Source organism: Gymnoscopelus microlampas (genome assembly GCF_963454915.1).
Source record: "Gymnoscopelus microlampas genome assembly, chromosome: 17".
NCBI classification, from domain to species: domain Eukaryota; kingdom Metazoa; phylum Chordata; class Actinopteri; order Myctophiformes; family Myctophidae; genus Gymnoscopelus; species Gymnoscopelus microlampas.
In genome coordinates, this window is record NC_139954.1 from 44,372,948 (window position 1) to 44,391,192 (window position 18,245).

An 18,245-nucleotide genomic window follows, 5' to 3' on the forward strand; every position below is an offset into this window, starting at 1 on the left:
CATAATCACCCTGAAGGGCTTTAAATTTCAATAATGGCCACCTCCTCATATATTATCCCGCTTATTACACAGCTACTTAATAAATAAATAAATAAATTGACCCAAAGGTAACAACAAAACGAAGTATTTCCTTGCTCACGGCAATGAAAGTAGGCTATTATTTAGTATTGGGCTGGGCAGACAAGTTCGCTTCGGAAAACAAATGACAGTAGTCCATAAGATAACGGGAATACTTGCCCCAAAACACACTTGCCCCCATTCTATATACCGCCGATTTGCCTGTAATACCGCCAGAGTTGCCCCGGGGAGACTGTGTTTTGGGGCGAGCGTTTTGGTATTCCCCCGTTGTTGCGCCACGGTAAACAAGGAAGTGTAGTGGATCAAATAGAATCACTTGTCGGTTATTGCATCGTCTATTTCTCACTTCAAATGTTTTCAAAAACATTCTTGAGAGCAACGTTTAGTTGTAAATGACATTGTTTGTTTGTTTACATGGGTGTCATGTTGGATAAAGCATCAAACTAAGTAGGTTGACATGAGCAGTTGTTCTGAGTCTCTGATTAGACAGCGGTCCGTTATAGACCAATTAATTGTTTACTAACATTGAGACTGGATGCGCAGGTGATTGTTTCACGCAATCAATTTCCAACCTGTTGTTTCGGGGTGCGCTAGTTTCAGCACATCCCAACCCCCTCTTGTGTGTTGGCTAGTGTGGCACGTCCTGGCGAGACCTGATAGAATGGGTTTCATTTAGCGCATACTAGTTGCACGCATACTGGTTCTTATCAGTGTGACGTCGTCTGTTAAGGGGTCTATAGAGCTCATCTGTCATTATCCTCAGTATCCTCATCATTATAATGACCGATGATTGACCAATTAGAATCAAGCATTCAACCAAGCCGTGTAATAAGGAGTCATAATGTCTACTGAAATCCTCTTGAAGGAGAGGTATGAGGCCAGCATGGTTCTGAGTGGTGCAGGACAGGTGTTGCCCTGGGCTACAACCACGGCTACTGGCAGTTTGAGAGAAAAGGGGAGTACGCTGGGGCACCAGCAAGGAGGGAGTTGCAGTAGTCCAGGCAGGAGATGACAAGAGCCCGGATGAGAACCTGCGCTGCCTTCTCATTGAGGAAGGGGCGAATCCTCCTGATGTTGTAGAGGAGGAATCTGCAGGACCGTGTCACCGAGGCGATGTTTGCCGAGAACGACAGTCGGTCGTCCAGGGTCACGCCCAGATTCCTCACAGTCCGAGTTGTCACCACAGCATTATCAATGGTGATGGCCAGGTCTCGGTGCAGACTGCCCTTCCCCGGAAGGAACATCAGCTCGGTGTTGTCCAGGTTGAGCTTCAGGTGGTGCGTCGACATCCACTCCGAGATGTCGGCCAGACAAATAGCAATGCGTGCCTCCACTTGTGTGTCAGAGGGGGGAAATGACAGAATCAGCTGGGTTTCATCGGCATAGCAGTGGTAGTTGAGTTTAACTACACTATTATAGTCTTCATCACTAGTTGAGTTTAACTAAAGAGCTATAGTCGTGTCAAACCAGAAACAGGATCGTGTCAAAGGTTGTGTCAAACCACACACAGGTGAAGTCTCAAATTCAGACAAAATGTGATTTCTGATCCAGATTGAAGTCAGATTAGGTTGATGTCTGAACATGGCTGAGGAATGTGACTCAAATATGATTACAACAAAAAAAAAATCACATCCAGTGTGAAGAGAGTGGTGCCTTTCATGAGTTAATTTCATTAAGCTATTATTAGCTTAAGACTGCTTTCAAATAACTTTATATTGGCAGAAACATATTTTAAATATTTTAACTCACTTAAGTTACCTTTAAGTACTTAAAGTATGTTTACTCAAATTATAGATCTGTGTGTGTGTGTGTGTGTGTGTGTGTGTGTGTGTGTGTGTGTGTGTGTGTGTGTGTGTGTGTGTGTGTGTGTGTGTGTGTGTGTGTGTGTGTGTGTGTGTGTGTGTGTGTGTGTGTGTGTGTGTGTGTGTGTGTGTGCGCGCGCGCGCAAGTACTTTTACTCAATGTAGTAACTTTCAAGTGCTTTGACTTAAATTACTTTTTACAGACTTTGATGATTTAAAGTATTTTTACTAATTTTAAAATGAGTAAAATATTTTTTTCTGACTTTTACGTGTTTTTACTAATTTTAACATATTTTAAGTATTTTTACTAATTTTTAAGTATTTTTTACTAATTTTTAAGTATTTTTTACTAATTTAGTATTTGTGTGTGTGTGTGTGTGTGTGTGTGTGTGTGTGTGTGTGTGTGTGTGTGTGTGTGTGTTGCACTCCTGTTTGTGTATAATTAGTGTAACTGGTTGCATCTTTGTGTTGCAATCAGCCACAGCTGTTGAGGCCGTCAACATACATACGGACGGACGGACACACAGACAAAGTCAGTCCTTGGAGTGGCTAGCACCACTCAAAAATCAGTTGTATTATATTGACATACTCTACCACACAGATTGTACAACATAGCATTTTTTCACAAATAAGTTACATAATACAGCTTTAAATGAATCTACAGGGTGTGTGGGAGGAGTTACATGTGAAATGTGTCATATAGTTTAACCTCCTCCTGCCTGGGTTTCAATCAGGAAGAGAAGAGACGACTAGTCAGTCAGATAAACCTCTAGTCAGTCAGATAAACCTCACAGTGAGTTGTATGGTGCAGATTGTTGTTGTTTTATCATCATTAGGAACATTGTTATAAACATGAAGGTTCTCATGGCTCCACTGTTCATCTGGCTGTTGGCAGTGTCTGGACTCAGCATCACACCTGGTAGGTGAAAAACTACATTAATAAATGTATTAAAGTTATTAAATGTCTGATGAACCACTTAAACACTCTATTCTTAGTCAAACAAACCTGAGTTTACGGCCAATTTCTTCGCCCCAAAAAGTCGATCTACAAGCCCACCGAGTGTCACATAGTGTATAACGTGTTGTGAGCTTGTAGATCGGCTATGTTTTGGCCAACGTTCACCTCGTAATATGGATGCCGGGGTTGAAGTGGTTATTAAATGTGTAATAAATGTATTACTGTGGATAAATGTGTTGAACCTTCATGTCTCTGTTATGAGGGTGAACATTGGGTGAAAATAGCAGCAACACGCAGCATTGTGAGATCTGCTGCTTTTATTTCAAAAGCTACATCATGTATGAAAAACAAAAAAACAGCAAGGGTACTATTGTACACCACTGGTCAGGGTTTTAAGTGGTTAAATAAATACATAAATGATATCTGTCATACATGAATGAATACATGAATGTCAAAGGGAAAAGGACATCATTTAAATATTTATTATTTGACACCAAAACATAAATAAACAATATCAAATTCTCTTCATAGAAGACTGCACAAAGGAAAACGTTTGGCAAACACCCAAAACAAAAATAAATTACACTTCACATGTATGTTATTTTTGCCCGTCTGTCCCAGGCCCCTTCCAAATACTCCACAAGTGCAAATACCCTGTGCTCAAAAAACCCTCTCCTCTTCCACTACTCCTCTATACCTACCAGTCTCAAGGTGCAGGGGCAAGATCCCAGTTGGGCACATAGAGATCTTTGTCTTTTGGACAATGGCGCACAAACATATTTTTCTCTAGCATAACAGCTTTTCAACATAACAAATGTTCTAAGCTTTGGTTAATACAATATATCCTGTGACCATTTACTCTGATACAAACCATAAAGTGTCTCCTTCACCACAGAGATGTTTGCAATGCTGTTATTTTGAAAACTGTTAAGCAACCCAGCCCTCAGAAGTATATCCTCTGTACTTGCCCATGCACCTTTTATCGAGACATCCCAATTAAAGATTTTCTTGGCAACTCTATTCTCTGGCATTTTGATTAGTCTATTCCCATGTCTCCTGTTATTGCCAATACAGGTGCAAATGTATGTACTCCAAGGAAATACCGTATAGCCCTATTCTGGACCATTTGTCCTTTCATATTTGTGTTTGACCCCCATATACTACCAGCCATATAGTAGATGACAGGGCAAACATATTTTGACTTAACTTGAAATTAACTCTATAATGTTCTCTCTGAATCTTATCTCCTTTATATTTCAAGTAAATATGTTCTGCTTTACGCATTGCCTTCCACAGACCATTTAACTCTTCATTCCAAAACGGTTTATTTGGCCTATGAATTGTATTTTGAAAGTTAGACCATACAAAAGTTCACAGATTCCACTATACCAGTTATCAAGTTCATGCTGTGTTTCTTTGCATTTTCCGCATCTTATTGACCTGTTTTTTTAGACATGTTTCCATTTTAGATGAACAAAATGAATTTGCACAATTTATGTTTAAATGTATTACTCACTTCTTTATTTGGAACATGGTTAATTTCATCAATACAACCAACTTGTGGCCGTATGAAAAATGTTAAAAATAATAGTGAGTGGTCTGGAGCACGACACCGATCACCAATTAAATCAAAACATTGGCAGTCTGAAATAAGTTTAGTCGAGGGTAGCACCTTAAAATCTAAGCAAGTCCCCAGACAGTCAAATGGTACAGCTATATAATCAACTACAGCCCTTCCTTTCGTTGAAATGGATGTGAAGTTATCTTCAAGGGGGTTTATACGGCCGTTTAGTACGCACATTTTAGAGTCAAGTAGAAATTCTAAAAAGGCTTCGCCGTGTCGGTTCACACAGTCATCAATAGAGTGACGCAAGGGGATGTTATCCACTTCATTTCAATAGTCTGGTTGTCCACCGATTCGGCAATTGACATCTCCACAGACATACATAGCATCAAGGTGTGAAAATAAACACATCTGGCTTAGTAAATGAGCAAAAAAATATGACGCGTCTCTTCCCCAATGAGACATTTCTGGTGGTAAATAATATAACAAGAAAACACAACAAAAATATAATCTGAGGGTCTGTGCGTAAAGCGGATCCCTATAATCCCATCCACTGTTTTATCAACAATTTAAATTTCAAATATACTAAAAAGATATGATTTGACCAATATCCCCACACCTCCTGACCCTCTTGGTGCTTTGACGTGTGTCTTTCTATTATGTCCATACCAAACATACCCATCTAAACAAATACTTTGCTCTCCAGATAAATGGGTTTCATTTAAAGAAATTAAATCGGGTGATAAAGATGTTAATACAGTGGATCGTAACCTGCTCAGATCAGTCCAGGCGTTAATGTTCCAGTGAGCCATTGTTAATGTGTCCGGTAAGGGATGGATAGATCATCATGTACGTTCCGAACTAGGCTGACCCGGCTCAGCAAACCCCGAACCCCCAGACCGTTTCTCTTTTCTCCGTAGACGTCCATTTCCAGCCACAAAGAAGTCTGCCCCTCCCGGGAGCTCCTGGAGAAGCGTCTTGAAGTTGATTTCAATCAACCTGTCAGTATGAGATTTTGCCCATCGTATATACACCTTGGCGAATTCCACCTGCTCCCGTAGTTGCTGCTTTTTTCGTAGTATAGCGACCTTCTCGTCCACGGAGCTGAACTCGGCTTTCACCAGCCCTGGTCCTCTCCCACGGCCACGCATGCTCTCCACCGCAACAGGTACAGCCTCGTTGTTGAGGCCCTTCGAGACGAGCCGTAGCACCTTCAGCTGGAGATCTTCATTCTCGTCCTCTGGGAGACCCGAAATGACAAGCGACGTGTCTGGATCAAACCGTGGCTTTGATGCGATGGTGGGCCCTTCTATGTTTCTTTCCAGGGTGTCAATTCTTGCCTCCAAACGCCCGATCTCCAGATCCATATGCGTGCGTATCTCTTTGCCTTGTTTGGCCAGCTCGGCTAGAACCTGGGCCTGGCTTTTCTGGATAGTTGACTCGAGCTGATCCACTTTGCTGTTAAGCTCTTTTCTGATGTTCCCATTCATCTCATCATTTTTCTTTTAGAAAGCTTTCTGAGCTCTTGTGCAACATTGTCTTTGTTGTCTTTATTGGACATGCCTGCGGTTGTTGTATCCACGTTCTTAACACCACTTCTTAACGTTCTGGCGGTGTCCATAAACTGAGTGCCTCACAGCACTGATGGCATAGTATTGTAAATGAGTTAAATCAAAAAATGTAAATCAAAGTTTTGACTTTTACCAAACTTTTCGAACAAACAATTGGGAGCGCTCTGGCGTGCAGCCTCCTCCCTCCTCACTTCCTCTGTGTGTGTGTGTGTGTGTGTGTGTGTGTGTGTGTGTGTGTGTGTGTGTGTGTGTGTGTGTGTGTGTGTGTGTGTGTGTGTGTGTGTGTGTGTGTGTGTCGCTAGGTGTGAACAAGGCCGATATGTATCACATTTGACTTGCCAATATATTTTGGATATAGCACACTTTTACTTTCCTTTCAATAAATTAATCGAATCAAATTCACAACAATCAAATATCAATGCACAATTTAAAGTGCAGGGTGCATAATTATTGTGAATCCAATTTGAATAGTACTGCTTAATGACTACGCCACCTTTTGTAAAGAGGAAGGTCCCCTATATACACACTTTCTTCTTCTAGGCTATCACATGTTTGGGTCAATACTGGTAACAACAACAACAACAACAACAACAACTATAAAATCAATTATAACGTTGTGTAAAATACACAAGGTTCACTTTATCAAGGGGGTTTCACTTTAGCAGGCGTTTTGCTACAAATACTTCAAAAGTAAAGTGCGGTGCCAATAAAGTGCTTAGATACTCAACACGGTTTGTTCAAGGGGTCATGCTGCATTAACTACTACATAGTGGCAGTTTTACATGCCAGAGAGAGAGAGAGAGAGAGAGAGGTTGTGTCACACTTCCTCTTTCTAGTGCTGCTCGTTGCACACTTCCCCTGCACACAGGAAGTGGTTACCTTGGCAACCAGCTGCCAGAGTCTCAGCTCAACCAGTCTGCTTCATTCTCTGGGAAATGTGCACACACACACATATATATGTAGATCTGCTTGTGTGTGTGTGTGTGTGTGTGTGTGTGTGTGTGTGTGTGTGTGTGTGTGTGTGTGTGTGTGTGTGTGTGTGTGTGTGTGTGTGTGTGTGTGTGTGTGTGTGTGTGTGTGTGTGTGTGTGTGTACAGTATGTATGTATGTATGTATGTATGTATATATAATTCTAGGATTAGGAAGGGGTATCAATCAGAACACACGGGGGCGCAATTTTTCAATTCATTTTTAAATAGTAGGCCTATTGCATTTGTTTTCAATTACCATAAACATTGGCCATCAGTTTCAGTTTCTAAGTGCTTTCTTTATAAAGCACATAAAAAAGTGCTTTACACACAAAAATAAATACAATTATACAAGCTTAAGTAAATTCACACTATAACCCCCTTTCTTTCAGAGGACATATAGACACTAATAACACATGTAATATAAATACTGCATAAATATAAATTCCACTTAAATCATAGTCATATTCTTGTCATCTGGACCAAGTGTAGCCTAGTTATTAACAACAACTTGAACAAAATATCTGTAAGCCAGAGAGGGTCGCTTGCAAAAATCAATGGCTTTGATGCTATAGATTAGATCAGTGGTTTTCAAACCTTTTCATGTCAAGGACCCCAAACTTGACACTTAGTAGCCCGCGGACTCCCATTTGAAAAGATAAGCCAAGGCCCCCCATAAGAGGAGTTTTTTTTTTACGGCTCTAGCAGTGATTTTCAACCATTTTAATTTCAAGGACCCCCAGTTTGACATGCATTAGGCTACGGACCCCCATTTAATGGCATTTCTATCTCTTGGACCCCAATTTATATTGTTTGGTTGGTATCATTTGGTTCCATGTGTACACTCTCTGAGTTACAGACCCATAAGGGTCCATTTGGTTCCATTTGTACACTCTCTGAGTTACAGACCCATAAGGGTCCATTTGGTTCCTATCCCATTTAGCTGGGGACCCCCTGGAACTCCGTCAAGGACCCCAGAGTGTGCCCGGACCCCACTTTGAGAACGACTGGATTAGATGTAGGCCTATTTGACAGTGCAGAAACATAAAAGCCTTGATGTAACATTAACGAGCATCAACGAGCGCCAGCTTGACACAGACACACACACACACACACACACACACACACACACACACACACACACACACACACACACACACACACACACACACACACACACACACACACACACACACACACAACACACCTCCCCTCTGCAGTGCTGTGACTGGAGTTTGTTTCATTTCTCTCCAAAAGCCCTTGAATATGATTAAGGATTACTGTGATTATGGTAAGCTCACATTTCACATAACACACACCATACAGTAGGAACTCCTCTAACTTTCACTAGCCAAAACAATAAATACAAAAACATGTGTTATGTGCGGGACGCGGGACAGACGGCCCAATTTCGGGACTGTCCCGCGAGATGTGGGACGGGTGGGCACTCTACCTGACAAGCACTTGGAATGTAATAGTTGAGGCATTATTTAGTTTGACTCGAAAACTTGAAAAATTGTGAAAACGTTTGCCTCTTTCTTATATTACTTGACTATTTGGCCAATGTTTGACCTGTTTTTATAGTATAGTTTGCTTCTGGTGCAGAAATTGTCTTTTTCTTTTCTATTCTATCTTTCTTTATTTGTTAGGTATTAAAAATGTCTTAAAAGTCCTTGCTTAAATGGTCACTTCACTGTCATCTGGGGACCCCCCCCCAAAAAAAAAAAATCACAGGTTGAGAACCACTGCTCTAGATGATCTTTTCCCTTTTCCCTCTTATGTACAGTATGTATTTATTTTAGTTTGCCTTTTCTTTTCCCCACCCCCATAATGTTAGTCATTGTCTGCCTACAGTGAAACATAGCAGCTATCTATTAGTTATCTGTTGACAACAAAGTGCACTGACTTGTGTGCTGTTTGGGAACAGTTGACAATGGTTATGTAAAGCTTTTCACCTGAATGTGTGTTCTTACATGTGTGTTAGACGTGTGGGAAGTTGAGAGCAGCTTTTTTTTAAATTCCACAGTAAACACCTAAACACATTTTTAGGCTGTTTCTGTTATGTATTTGTCCAGATATACGGCCATGGAGATGCATTGTTATTGTTGACTTCCTGGACGGCATCTTCATCACTGGAAACATCTGCGGCAGTGAATCCCTCTGCCTCTGACATTTGTCAAGTTTTCTCCCCTCTTCCGCTCGTCCTGTAACTTCCTTATAACATATCCAGAGTGCGGACTGCTCATTTCATGTGGTCTGTGTTTTGATTTTCCTTCCTGGTTTAGAGTGGCATGACCCGCCCTATCCTGCCTCTGATTGGCCTAACCGTAAATGTTTTGCCCTAACCTTCCCCAATCGTGAGTCGTCATATCTAAACCAACCAATCATCGTTGGGTTTTCCCCGGGGATTTAAAAAAAATCACAAATCTTTTTTTAGCTGTCCATGTTCTCCGGGGAGTAGCGTATAGCGTTTGTTGGACGCTATGTCAAATAGCTACACTACAGAAAACACTACTTGGTTCAAAAGGAGCGACGGTACCATCACTCTACTGAGAAATGTACTTAAGCTATGTAGTGTCACTACTTGTAGCTAGCTACTGCCCAACACTGATTATTATCATCAAATTATTGGCTCAAGAATGCGACAAAAACTAAAAAATCTCCATTAATCCATGGGGTAATTGATATGAAATGAGTGTTTTTTTGGGGTGAACTACTCCTTTAAACCCACCTCTTCAATATTATTTTCCTCAGTTGAACCCCCCCCCCCCCCCCCCCTTCTCATCATTCCACTGTTTCTATAGATTTTTTTACTTTTCTTATACTTTTTTTTTCACCTAATAAAGTTGTTTTAATTTGTTGTTTTCTCATATAAAGCGTCTTTGGGTACTTAGAAAAGTGTTATATACATCTGAGATATTATTATTATTATTACCCTTATTATTATTATTATTATTATGCTAATAAAAGCAACTAGGGAATGTAAAAATAATGATCATGATCACAGTTTCACTGTTATCTCTGTACTCATAATAGACAGACAGACACAGACACAGACAGACAGACAGACAGACAGACAGACAGACAGACAGAGACACAGACAGACAGAGACACAGAGACACACACAGACACAGAGACACACAGACACACACAAAGGGCAGCGGGGCAATTCCCGGTGGCCTGCCTCGTAATTGGCCTGCCTCGCTGGCCTAGTGACACAACACAACAGACATGTACAGAAACAGACATGCTAATACAGGCCTGCAGTAGTTTAGCTTGAAAACCAGTTATTACGTAACACCACCTCCTCTGTCTGCCTCTGCTCTGTGGGACTTTGGGGTGTGTGTGTGTGTGTGTGTGTGTGTGTGTGTGTGTGTGTGTGTGTGTGTGTGTGTGTGTGGGGGTGTGTGTGTGTGTGTGTGTGTGTGTGTGTGTGTGTGTGTGTGTGTGTGTGTGTGTGTGTGTGTGTGTGTGTGTGTGTGTGTGTGTGTGTGTGGGAGAGGCAGGAACAAGCTAGAGACAGAAGGGAAAGTCCTCCCATGGTCTACCTGAATCCTCAGACTCCTCCCATGTTGAAGTTTACAGAGAAAGAGGAAACTGTAGACACACCAGGTATGATAGGAAATGTTAGTGTTTTGATACACAGTCGACCATTTTTACACGACGACAACAACACGATGAACTGAACACTCCATTTTGTTTTGTGATGTCGGATCAAAGTTTACAGATTAATGTAGGGTAAGTGTTCTGAACAATATGCAACAGTAAATCTCTCTAGTCTTGTGTTATACAAGTTAAGAATCAACCACAGGTTTACATATGTAAAGAAGTGGGTGAAATGTGTTTTTGTGCAACAACAAGCTCCATCATGGTTGTTATAAAGTTTATTGCAGTGTATTCATATGACTAGAACAACTCTATCATGACAGTTTAACATACAAATGATGGTTCACTTAAGCTCTCCTGCTCTCGACATTCTCTCCCTCTCCCCCTCTCTCTCTCTCTCTCTCTCTCCCCCTCTCTCTCTTTCTCTCTCTATCTCTCTCATGATGTCACCACTAACACATATAGAAGACATACGTTAGCAGTGGCGGAAAGTAACTAAGTACAAGTACTGTACTTAAGTACAACTCTGAGGTATTTGTACTTTACTTGAGTATTTCCAATTTCCAATGTGTTTACTTCTACTCCATTACACCTCAGAGGCAAATATTTTACTTTTACTCCACTACAATGATATAAATATAATTACATATAAAATGATACATTATAAAACATACATTAACCACTTTAGTCCTGTTTTATACCTAGGCTATTTGAAAATAGTGCTGCAGTGATGTTTCTGTTGTATGAAGCAACACAATCTGCATTGTGGTTTATGTATTTTTATTTAGTGGTCCAAGTGGGCAATGGGAAGGACCATTCTGCTGGCCCAGGGGTTAACTACTATAATGTTGACCCCTGCTTACTGCTTAATATCATTATTATTATTACTCTCCGCCAGGAGAGTATTGTTATCACTGCGTTTTCACTTTCTAAACATGACACACCGATTGGTCAAGCCTCACGTGACACGTGAAATACTGTGATCTGATTGGCTAGTGACGCCACCGGGCCTATATATACATGGCATCACTCTGACAGTGTCTCTGCCAATGTCAGAGTGAGGTAAGACGGGAACCATGAAATGGCTGCGTGGCTGATACATAATTGGCAGATAGGACAGATAGGACATTTATATAGACAGGAGGGATATGACATAGGACACTTATACAGACAGGAGGGATAGGACACTCACACAGACAGAACGGAAGAGGACACTTACCCAGACAGGTTGGATAGGACACTTACATATACAAGAGGGATAGCGACCTATAAATACATGTGTCACTGTGATAAGCCAGATTCCAATACCGAAAATCCGGCCACTAGCTCACTCCCAGACCTTCGAACCGGAAGTAGTCAAGTAGTCGCGGTCCAATTGTTCCTATCTGTCTTATTGGACAGATAGGACAGATAGGACACTTATATAGACAGGAGGGATATGACACTTACATAGACAGGACGGATAGGACAGGAGGGATAGGACACTTACACAGAATGAACGGAAGAGGACACTTACCCAGACAGGATGGATAGGACACTTACATATACAAGAGGGATAGCGACCTTCGCGACCTTCGAACCAACACAAGTCTTCTGGCGGAGAGTTGTGCTCCGAGGAGCACTTTTTCTAGTTATTATTATTATTACTCTCCGCAGGAGAGTATTGTTTTCACTTTCTAAATATGACACACCGATTGGTCAAGCCTCACGTGACACGTGACAATACGGTGAAATACTGTATAAATACATGGCGTCACTTTGACGGTGTCCTTGCCACCGTCAAAGTGAGGTAAGACAGGAACCATCACGAAATGGCTGCATGGCTGATACATAATTGGCAGATAGGACACTTATATAGACAGGAGGGATATGACACTTACACAGACGGATAGGACACTTACAGTACACAGACAGGACGGATAGGACACTTATACAGACAGGACGGATAGGACACTTATACAGACAGGACGGATAGGACACTTATACAGACAGGACGGATAGAACACTTACACAGACAGGACGGATAGGACACTTACATAGACAGGAGGGATATGACACTTACACAGACAGGACGGATAGGACACTTACAGTATACAGACAGGACGGATAGGACACTTACAGTATACAGACAGGACGGATAGGACACTTATACAGACAGGAGGGATAGGACACTTACACAGACAGGAGGGATAGGACACTTACACAGACAGGAGGGATAGGACACTTACATAGACAGGACGGATAGGACACTTATACAGACAAGACGGATAGGACACTTATACAGACGGATAGGACACTTATACAGACAGGACGGATCGGACACTTATACAGACAGGATGGATAGGACAGTTAGAACATAAGAATTAGAACATTCCCAACATTCCCAACACAAGTCTGGTAAGAGTGAGGTAAGACAGGAACAATCACGAAATGGTTGAGAAATGGCGGATACTGTAACAATTGGATAGGACACTTACACAGACAGGACGGATAGGACACTTACACAGACAGGACGGATAGGACACTTACATAGACAGGACGGATAGGACACTTATACAGACAGGAGGGATAGGACACTTATACAGACAGGACGGATAGGACACTTATACAGATAGAACATTCCCAACATTCCCAACAGCGGAGAGTTGTGCTCCGAGGAGCACTTTTTCTGGTTTCGAGAGCCTATCAGGCTTCGAACCCTATTACATCTGTAAGAGTTCATTATTCTTCCGCCGGTTTTGCCAGTTCTGGCCTAACCGCCTGGTCACTTCTTATGAAATTCGGCAATATGGTAGAGGGCTATGCCAAACGGCGAAAACCCGAAACTCACAACCATTGGCCAAAGGGTGGCGCTGTAGCACTCAATTGAAAATGCCAACTTTGAACAGGTACAGCTCATGCCCTGTTCGACCTACAGCCATGAAACTTCGATACACACATGCGTCTCCTCATGCCTAACAACTTTCACTGTTTGACTTTTGACCTCTGACCTTTAGATCTCCCACCATTTCGAATTCTATGAAAAGCAGTAAAAAGCAGTAAAAAGCCTACTCCTCCTGGGATTTATGAGCAATCTGTACGAAACTGTATACACATGAACTTTGGACCAATGCCGACAGACGTAACCAAGCGGATTTTCCATAAGTGAAAACGTTAAGCTTTTATAAGCCAATGAAAATTGCAGCTTTTTTTAAATTATTCATCTGCCCCTAACACATACATGCAGACTCACATTTGTTTGACACTTTGCAATATTGTAGAGGGTCCTTCCAAGTATCACTGAAACCAATCTTACTCCAATTGGTCAAAGGGGGGCGCTATAGCAATTTTTTGAAAATGCAAACTTTAAACAGGCAAAAGTCATGCCTCGTTTGGCCGACAGCCGTTAAACCTGCTTACACATGTGCCTTGACTCATGAGGAACACATGTATCACTTTGACCAGTAAGCTCTGCCCTTAGATTGTCTGCAATTTTGAGCAGTTTGAAAAACATTTAAATCCAGGATTTCTGAGCAATTTGCATGAAACTGTGTCAAATACATGTTTGAGGCCCTTTTTCACAGGTTCAGGTGTGTTGGTTCAATAGCTTGATCGCTTAATCATCTGCCTTGAAACCATAGGGTAGCCGGTTCGAATCCCACCTCAGGTAGACTTAATTATAATTGCATTGCACACAACATGACTATATCAATGAATACATGTGCAATTGTTAAAGATGACGAGAAATGCATACTTGAAAGTAGTTATTTTCAATGTATGACGTACTTCATTCGCGCTTTTGTTTTGTTTTGTTGGATTCTCCCTTTTCACTGTCGAAGGCTGTGTATTGGATAGCTCCACCAGTAGAGTGTGAGTCTCATGTGCCGAAGGTCCCTGGTTCGAATCCCACTTATTACAGTTCACATTTAAATTGCATTGTACAAAACATGACCCTGTTAATTCAGACAAGTGCAATGTTTAGACAATAACACGAAATGCTTTTGAGAGTAGTTTTTTTTTATGTATGACATACTTTCTTGTGAAAATAGCCGATCTACAATCTCACACCTTTTTAGATAGCAACGCGTTGTGAGCTTGTAGATCGACTATTTTCCACTATTTTCCATTCCGAAATATATTGAGCAGTTTGAAAAACATTTAAACCAAGGATTTCTGAGCAATTTGCGTGAAAGTGTGTCATGTGTGTGAACTCCCTTTTCACTAGTACAGGTCTGTTGGCCCAATGGCTTAATCATCTGCCTTGAAACCACAGGGTTCCTGGTTCGAATCCCACGTCATGTAGAATTCATTATAATTGCATTGCACACAACATGACTGTATCAATGAATGCATGTGCAATTGTTAACCAGTAAACTCCGCCCTTAGATTGTCTGCAATTTTGAGCAGTTTGAAAAACATTTAAATCCAGTATTTCTGAGCAATTTGCGTGAAAGTGTGTCATGTGTGTGAACTCCCTTTTCATCAGTTCGGGTCTGTTGGCCCAATGGCTTAATCATCTGCCTTGATACCAGAGCGTCGCCGGTTCAAATCTCACCTCATGCAGACCTCAACTCAATTGCATTACACACAACATGACTGTATCAATGAATAAACATGCAATTGTTAAATGAAACGCTTATTGAGAGTAGTTGTTTTCAATGTATGATGTACTTCATTCCCTCTTTTGTTTTGTTTTGTTTTGTTGGATTCTCCCTTCTCACTGACCAAGGCTGTGGATTGAATAGCTTGATCAATACAGTGTTAGTCTCATGTGCCAAAGGTCCACGGCTCAAACCCCACTTGTCACAGTTTACATTTAAATTGCATTATGCAAAACATGACCCTGTTAATTCAGACATGTGCACTTTGCTCTCTCTCTCTCTCTCTCTCTCTCTCTCTCTCTCTCTCTCTCTCTCTCTCTCTCTCTCTCTCTCTCTCTCACTCTGTCACAGTCTGTCTGTCTGCCTGTCTGCCACTCTGTCACTGTCTGTCTGTCTGCCAGTCTGTCACTGTCTGTCTGTCTGTCTGTCTGCCAGTCTGCCACTCTGTCACTCTGTCACTCTGTCACAGTCTGTCTGTCTGCCTGTCTGCCACTCTGTCACTGTCTGTCTGTCTGCCAGTCTGCCACTCTGTCACTGTCTGTCTGTCTGTCTGTCTGTCTGTCTGCCAGTCTGCCACTCTGTCACAGTCTGTCTGTCTGTCTGCCAGTCTGCCACTCTGTCACTGTCTGTCTGTCTGCCAGTCTGCCAGTCTGCCACAGTCTGTCTGTCTGCCAGTCTGCCAGTCTGCCACTCTGTCACTGTCTGTCTGTCTGCCAGTCTGCCACTCTGCCACTCTGTCACAGTCTGTCTGTTTGTCTGTCTGCCACTCTGTCACAGTCTGCCAGTCTGCCAGTCTGTCACAGTCTGCCAGTCTGCCACTCTGTCACTGTCTGTCTGTCTGTCTGTCTGTCTGTCTGCCAGTCTGCCAGTCTGCCACAGTCTGTCTGTCTGCCAGTCTGCCAGTCTGCCACAGTCTGTCACAGTCTGCCAGTCTGCCAGTCTGCCACTCTGTCACAGTCTGCCAGTCTGCCACTCTGTCAAAGTCTGCCAGTCTGCCAGTCTGCCAGTCTGCCACTCTGTCAAAGTCTGCCAGTCTGCCACTCTTGTCACAGTCTGCCAGTCTGCCATTATTCTCGAAACCGCTAATTGCTGCTTGCAGCTATATTTATTATTATTATTGAAACATGACCTGGGTTTCTTGGACCAATCTTTTTTTGTCAACATAAATCTCTCTGCCAATAATAGCCGATCTACAAGCTCACAACGACGCACTGTGAGCTTGTAGATCGGCTGTTTTTGGTGATTGTTCCCCCCATAATAGACATGCTGGGGTTCATATGGTTAATACTGTTTATAATGATGTTTTCAGGTTCCTCAAGATGTGATAATGTTTTCATTCTCTCTCTCTCTCTCTCTCTCTCTCTCTCTCTCTCTCTCTCTCTCTCTCTCTCTCTCTCTCTCTCTCTCTCTCTCTCTCTCTCTCTCTCTCTCTCTCTCAGAGCCATGCAGCATTTTCCACTCGGTAAGAATATAAAACTATCTTCTACATTAAACATTACATTACTATGATCATTTAAAGGTAGGGTAAGTAATATTGTTTGTGTTAAATAAATGGTAAATAGCTCTACATTATGTCATTAATCATTGTTATAGAGTGTTTAATTGATCAGTAACAGGAGTCTCCATGTCTCTCCAGCTCTTTAGTAAACATACAATGCATTTTCAGGTTGGGATACAGATTTGATCCAATCAGGAAAGAGAACTCATACAAGATAAAGGATAAACAAGTGAAATAGGAAGTGATGATACAAATAAAAAATACAATGAAATAATAAAACCAGACACAATTGGAACTGGAACACTGTAAAAAATTAAAATGTCTATATAAATGATTACTACCAAAACAGCCTATAACTAGTTTGACAAACCTTTTTCGAACATATCACATTCTCTTTAATCATATGAACGTAACTTACATTTAAACATGTATTATTATACCTACTTGCAGAATCAATACAACAACAGAGTAACAGCGACTAGACTGGGATCAGTTCATTTTACACGTTGTATCGTATGAATGTATGAAATCATCAACTGATAATGACATAATGGTTATATTGTTTTTAAAGCCATATTTCATACTGATGATGTGGTCTGTAAGCATTTCATATAATGGACAGGTTTAATATAATATTGTTACATTGTACTTAATTCAGTGATTTACTGTCATCATAGGAATCATTTGTGGAGGTCTGACATCTTGTGTGAAACAGAAAGTGTTCTGTGCGTCTCAGCAGTGAGTGAGTCCTGTAGTTCTGTGGTTCCCAAACTGGGGCTCGGGACACCCAGGGGGGTCCTCAAATGATCAAATGACTTTAGGGGAGTTGGGGGGCCCCCAAATGACTTTAGGGGAGTTGGGGGTCCACAGATGATTAGCTTAATGTGCAAATTGTTTCCTCACTCAACATACAGCATAAGTGTATACAGGGTATCTGCACATTTATAAAGTGACAATTTTATGACTTTTAAGGCCTTTTTAATATCAAATGCTAAATTGTCCAATACAATATTACGTAAGAAAAAGTGAAACACTGCAAGGTGCTGTGAGCCTGTAGATTGGCTATTTTCACAATATTTATCTGTGGAATCGAGTCAAACTAAATATAATGCCTACAATTCCAAGTGCTTGTCAGGGTGGGGGGTCCCCAGTTCAAATATGATTATTTTTTGGGGGGTCCCCAGTTCAAATATGTTTATTTTGGGGGGTCCCCAGTGCAAATATGATTATTTTGGGGGTATCTGCCTGAAAAGTTTGGGAACCCTTGCTGTAGTTTATTGTCTACTGGTGAAACTACAAAAACTGCCTTGTTATAATAATACTGTAAATAACTGAATGTTTTATTAGTACATGATGAAGTTATTGTAGTGGCTGATGGATAAACAGACTCATAATTACGGCATCCCATTATTCCGACCATTGGGTTTAGGTTGTGAGGTTAGGGTTAAGTTTAAGTTTAAGGTTAGGGTTAGGGTTAAGTTTAAGTTTAAGGTTAGGGTTAAGGTTAAGTTTAAGGTTATGGTTAAGTTGAAGGTTAGGGTTAGGGTTAGGGTTAAGGTTAAACAGACATAGTTCACATACCAACATGGATTCATTCTCCTTCACTGTGTTTGATGACAT

At 41.4% G+C, this 18,245-nt stretch overlaps 1 protein-coding gene across 12 annotated transcripts in view; it reads left to right on the top strand.

Annotated features, from left to right (window-relative positions):
* Positions 1-2,635: 2,635 nt before the first annotated feature.
* The window catches only part of LOC311065043 (uncharacterized protein), a 59,899-nt gene continuing 44,289 nt past the window's right edge, over positions 2,636-18,245 (top strand). For 9 of the 12 annotated variants that reach the window (XM_084085212.1, XM_084085223.1, XM_084085215.1 and 6 more), the window contains exons 1-2: positions 10,574-10,679; positions 16,567-16,589. The gene's annotated coding sequence lies outside the window, so the exon portion shown is untranslated. Of the gene's footprint in view, positions 2,800-10,573; positions 10,680-11,011; positions 11,079-16,566; positions 16,590-17,302; positions 17,364-18,245 lie in introns of those variants that run through there. The other 3 variants (XM_084085216.1, XM_084085218.1, XM_084085217.1) reach the window with 3 other exon arrangements.